The following is a 6,234-nucleotide window of genomic DNA, read 5'->3' on the forward strand; positions in this document are numbered from 1 at the left end:
CAGCCGTGCGTAATTGGCTGACACCCACCAACGGAGGTGCAGTTGTTTCTAGGGTTTGCCAATTACTACTGGAGGTTTATCCAGGGTTTTGTTCAGGTAGCAGCTCCCATTACCTCACTGCTGAAGGGGGGCCCTGTACATTTGCAGTGGTTGGCTGAGGCAGACAGGGCTTTTGGTCACCTAAGGGCACTGTTTACCTCGGCTCCCGTGCTGGCCCACCCGGATCCCTCTTTGGCGTTCACAGTGGAGGTGGACGCGTCCGAGGCTGGGATAGGAGCCGTGCTCTCTCAGTGCTCGGGCACGCCACCGAAGCTCCGCCCCTGTGCCTTCTTCTCGAGGACCGGGAGTTGTTGGCTGTTGTCAAGGCGTTGAAGGCGTGGAGACATTGGTTTGAGGGGGCTAAACACCCTTTTCTCATCTGGACTGACCACTGCAACCTGGAGTACATCCGGGCAGCGAGGAGACTGAATCCTCGTCAGGCAAGGTGGGCCATGTTTTTTACCCGTTTTGTTTTCACCCTTTCCTACAGACCAGGTTCCCAGAATGTGAAGGCAGACGCACTGTCCCGGCTGTATGACACAGAGGAGCGGCCCATGGATCTTACCCACATACTCCCGGCCTCCTGCCTGGTGGCGCCGGTAGTATGGGAGCTGGACGCGGACATTGAGCAGGCGTTACGTGCAGAGCCCGCTCCCCTCCAGTGTCCCGTTGGGCGTCTGTATGTTCCGTCTGCTGTCCGTGACTGGTTGATCTATTGGGTCCACACGCCACCCTCCTCTGGTCATCCAGACATTGGTCGGACGGTGCACCGTTTGAATGGGAAGTACTGGTGGCCTACCTTGGCCAAGGACGTGAGGGTTTATGTTTCCTCCTGCTCTTGTGTGCACCCAGTGTAAGGCTCCTAGGCACGAGGTAAGCTACACCCCTTACCCGTTCCACAACGGCCATGGTCGCACCTGTAGGACGATTTCCTCACCGATCTCCCCCTCTCACAGGGGAACACCATGATCCTGGTCGTTGTGGATCGTTTCTCTAAGTCCTGCCGTCTCCTCACTGCGGAGACGGCAGGACTGCGGAGGCCTTGTTTACGCACGTCTTCCGGCACTACGGGGTGCCTGAGGATATAGTGTCTGATCGGGGTCCCCAGTTCACGTCGAGGGTCTGGAGGGCGTTCATGGAACATCTGGGGGTCTCGATCAGCCTTACCTCGGGTTTTCACCCCGAGAGTAATGGGCAAGTGGAGAGAGTGAACTAGGATGTGGGTAGGTTTCTGCAGTCTTATTGCCAGGACCGGCCGGGGGAGTTGGCAGAGTTCGTGCCCTGGCCCGAGATGGCTCAGATCTCGCTCTGGCACTCTTCCACTAACTTCTCCCCCTTCCAGTGCGTACTGGGGTACCAGCCGGTTCTGGGGCCTTGGCATCAGAGTCAGATCGAGGCTCCTGCGGTGGACGACTGGTTCAGGCACACGGAGGAGACATGAGATGCCGCCCATGTTCACCTCCAGCAGGCCTTGTTGTGCCAGAAAGCCAGCGCAGACCATCACCGCAGTGAGGCCCCGGTGTTCGCACCGGGAGACCGGGTCTGGCTCTCGCCCCTCTGCCTGCCCTGCCGGAAGCTGGGGCCGCAGTTTAACCTGTTAGGGCTAAGGGGCAGTATTTACACGGCCGGATAAAAGACGTACCCGATTTAATCTGGTTATTACTACTGCCCAGAAACTAGAATATGCATATAATTATTGGCTTTGGATAGAAAACACCCTAAAGTTTCTAAAACTGTTTGAATGGTGTCTATGAGTATAACAGAACTCATATGGCAGGCAAAAACCTGAGAAGATTCTGTACAGGAAGTGCCCTCTCTGACCATTCCTTGGGCTTCTTGACTCTCTTTATTGAAAACTTAGGATTTTTGCTGTAACGTGACACTTCCTACGGCTCCCATAGGCTCTCAGAACCCGGGAAAAAGCTGAATGGTGTCTTTGCAGCCCCTGGCTGAAAAACATTAGCGCCTATGGTAAGTGGTCTATCAGAGGACAATGAGACTGAGGCGCATGCACGAGGCGACCCCATGTTTTTATTTTCTCTGTCTTTGAACTAAAACACGGTTTCCCGGTCGGAATATTATCGCTTTTTTACGAGAAAAATGGCATAAAAATTGATTTTAAACAGCGGTTGAGATGCTTCAAAGTACGGTTATGGAATATTTCAATTTTTTTTGTCACGAAACGCGTCAGGCGCGTCACCCTTATTTACCCTTCGCATAGTGTCTTGAACGCACGAACAAAACAGAGGATATTTGAACATAACTATGGATTATTTTGAACCAAACCAACATTTGTTATTGAAGTAGAAGTCCTGGGAGTGCATTCTGACGAAGAACAGCAAAGGTAATAACATTTTTCTTATAGTAAATCTGACTTTGGTGAGGGCTAAACTTGGTGGGTGTCTAAATAGCTAGCCCTGTGATGCCGGGCTATCTACTGAGAATATTGCAAAATGTGCTTTCACCGAAAAGCTATTTTAAAATCGGACATAGCGAGTGCATAAAGGAGTTCTGTATCTATAATTCTTAAAATTATTGTTATGTTTTTTTGTGAACGTTTATCGTGAGTAATTTAGTAAATTCACCGGAAGTTTGCGGGGGGTATGCTAGTTCTGAACGTCACATGCTAATGTAAAAAGCTGTTTTTTGATATAAATATGAACTTGATTGAATAGACATGCATGTATTGTATAACATAATGTCCTAGGATTGTCATCTAATGAAGATCATCAAAGGTTAGTGCTGCATTTAGCTGTGGTTTGGGTTTATGTGACATTATATGCTAGCTTGAAAAATGGGTGTCTGATTATTTCTGGCTGGGTACTCTGCTGACATAATCTAATGTTTTGCTTTCGTTGTAAAGCCTTTTTGAAATCGGACAGTGTGGTTAGATTAACGAGAGTCTTGTCTCTAAAATGGTGTAAAATAGTCATATGTTTGAGAAATTGAAGTAATAGCATTTCTAAGGTATTTGAATATCGCGCCACGGGATTACACTGGCTGTTGCGTAGGTGGGAAGATTTCGTCCCACCTAGCCCAGAGGTTAAAGTCCTGAGGAGACTGAACGAGGTATGTTACAGTTTACAGCTTCCCCCTGATTACCGTTTTAACCCCTCGTTCTATGTGTCTCTCCTCAGGCCAGTGGTGGCTGGCCCGTTCCAGGAGTCTAAGGTGCGGGAGGTTCCTCCGCCCCCTCTGGACATCGAGGGGGCCCTGGCGTATTCTGTTCGCTCCATCCTGGATTCAAGGCATCGGGCGAGGGGCCTTCAATACCTCATGGAGTGGGAGGGGTATGGTCCGGAGGAGAGATCCTGGGTTCCGGTGGAGGACGTGTTGGACCCTTCACTGCTGCAGGAGTTCCACCATCGCCGTACGGATCGCCCTGCACTTCGCCCTCCGGGTCATCCCCGAGGCCGGTGTCGGCACGCTGCTGGAGCCACGCGTCAAGTGGGGGTACTGTCATGACTCCCGCCGAAGTCGGTCCCTCTACTTGTTCAGGCGGCGTTCAGTGGTCGACATCACCGGTCTTCTAGCGATCGCCGCTCCACCTTTCATTTTCCATTTGTTTTGTCTTGTTTTTCCGCACACCTGGTGTACATCCCCTCATTACTCTACATGTATATTATCCTCTGTTTCCCCCATGTCTGTGTGTGGTATTGTTTGTTCGTTACGTGTGTGACTCTACAGGCTGGTTTTGCGCCGGGTATTGTTCTAACCCGTGGTTTTGTTATTTATACCTATTTGTGTAATTTGTGCGCTATCGCTTTTTTCCTTGGGCCGGAGTTTTGTGACTCAGTTGCATCCTGCTGTTTTCCTCTGCCTGAATAAAGTGTGCCTGTTCACTCATCTCTGCTCTCCTGCACCTGACTTCCTTCGACCAGTTGTGCACACTCTGACACTGCCTGCCAACCTGTACCTTTGCCTCACCTATGGTTTACTGACCCCTGTCTGCCTTGATCTGTCTATTGCCTGCCCCTGTTGGATTATTAAACCATTGTTAATTCGACGTTGTCTGTTGCTGGGTCTTACCTTCATTCCTGATAGTACGAACTGGCCATGACTGACCCAGCAGAGCCGGGCCAGCTGCGCAATGCCATCTCCTCCCAAGGAGCCTCCATTGTTAGGCACGAGGAATTGCTTTGTGGTTTTATGGAGGGGGTCCAAACTTTGGCTGAGTGTTGGACACGCTGCTGGAGCAACTCCGAGGGTTGTCTGGGGGGCAGCCTGTCATGGTGGTAACCCCACCGCCCCTCAGTAACTCGACGGTTAGCAGAGCCGCCCCACCGTCCACTCCACCTTCCTGGGAGCCCCGTTTACCTCCCCCGGAACGTTTTAATGGAGAGCCGAGCACCTGTCGGGCATTTTTAGCGCAGTGTGCCCTCATTTTTGAGCTTCAGCTCGCCTCCTTCCCATCAGATCGCTCCAAGATAGCCTACCTCATCACGCTGATGTCTGGGAGGGCTCTCATCCAGGCTACCGCCGTATGGGAACAACAGCCGGCCATGTGATTGAGTCGGGAGAGGTTCGAGGGAGAGGTGAGGAAGGTTTTTGATGCTCCATTCTCTGGGAGAGAAGCTGCCCGGAAGCTAATCCAGTTCGAGCAGGACGCCCGTAGGGTGGCCGACTATGCGGTGGATTTCAGCACGTTGGCAGTGGAGAGTACGTGGATCCAGGAAGCACTGTTCGACGTATTCCTACACGGCATCTCGGAGGAGGTTAAGGACGAGCTTGTTGCTTGGGAGTTACCCACGTATCTTGACTCCCTCATCACTTTGACCATCCGCATCAATGGGCAATTGCGGGAACGACAGATGGAGAGGTATTTATATTTCGCTCGCACGTCCAGGGATTCCATTTCGCCTCCGAATCAAATCAAAGTGTATTTGTCACATGCCCTGAATACAACAGGTGTAGACCTTACAGTGAAATGCTGATTTACAGGCCCTAACCAACAGTGCAATTTTGAAGTAACAAATAGGTATTAGGTGAATAGATAAGTAAAGAAATAAAAACAACAGTAAAAAGACAGTGAAAAATAACAGTAGCGAGGCTATAACAGTAGCGAGTGTCACGCTCTGACCTAGGAGAGCTGTGTTTTCTCTGTTTAGCTAGGCCAGGTTGTGATAGGTGGGTGGGCATTCTATGTTTTTGTTTCTATGTTTTGGCCGGGTATGGTTTCCAATCAGAGGCAGCTGTCTATCGTTGTCTCTGACTGGAAGCCATACTTAGGCAGCCTGTTTTTCCCTTTGTTTTCGTGGGATCTTGTTTTTGTGCAGCTGTTTTATTGCAGCCCAGAACGTCACGTTTGTTTCTGTTTCACCTGTTTCTTTTTTTGTTCGGGTTCACTAAATAAATATGTGGAACTACCGGCACACTGCGCCTTTGCTGATGTATGACAGGGAATTCGAAGACAGCACTCGTGACAGAGGATCCCACCAAAAGAAAGCCAAGCAGTGTGCGCTCACCAGGAGGATGAGCGGCACCAAGCAGTGCAGATCAGAGGACTGGACCTGGGAAGAGATCCTGGATGGGGCAGGACCTTGGACAAGGCTGGGAGAGTATCGCCGCCCGCCGGAGAAGATAGAGGCAACGAAGGCGGAACGACGATACTGGGAAGAACGGCTAAGAGAGCAGGAGGAGCCCGAGAGGCAGCGCCCCCAAAAAATTTGGAGGGGACACATGGGTAGATTGGCTAAGGCGGCTTTAAACCTGAGCCAACTCCCCGTGCTTACCGTGGGGAGCTTGTGACTGTACAAGCACCTTGTTATGCGGTGGTGAGCACGGTGTCGCCCATGCGCTCTCACAGCCCGGTGCGCTCGGTGCAAGCTCCTCACCGTTGTCGTGCTAAGGTTGGCACTCAGCCAGCTTGGAGTATGCCCTCTCAGCATTCCTGCCCTCCAGTGCGCCTCCATAGCCCATTACATCCTGTGCCTGCTTCTCGCACTCTTCCTCCAGTACGCCTCCATAGCCTAGTACAGCCGGTGCCTGCTTTGATCACTCGGTCCTCAGTGCGTCTCCCCAGTCCGGTAAGACCTGTTCCAGCTCCACAAATAAAGCCTCCAGTGATAATCTATGGTCCGAAGACTGTAGAGATGATCAATGGCAGGAAGCCTCTAGTGATGATCCATGGCCCGGAGCCTGTAGGGATTATCCATGGCATGAAGTCTGTAGGGATAATCCATGGCCCGGCACCTG

The sequence above is a fragment of the Salmo trutta genome, chromosome 20, assembly GCF_901001165.1.
Source record: "Salmo trutta chromosome 20, fSalTru1.1, whole genome shotgun sequence".
Taxonomy (NCBI): domain Eukaryota; kingdom Metazoa; phylum Chordata; class Actinopteri; order Salmoniformes; family Salmonidae; genus Salmo; species Salmo trutta.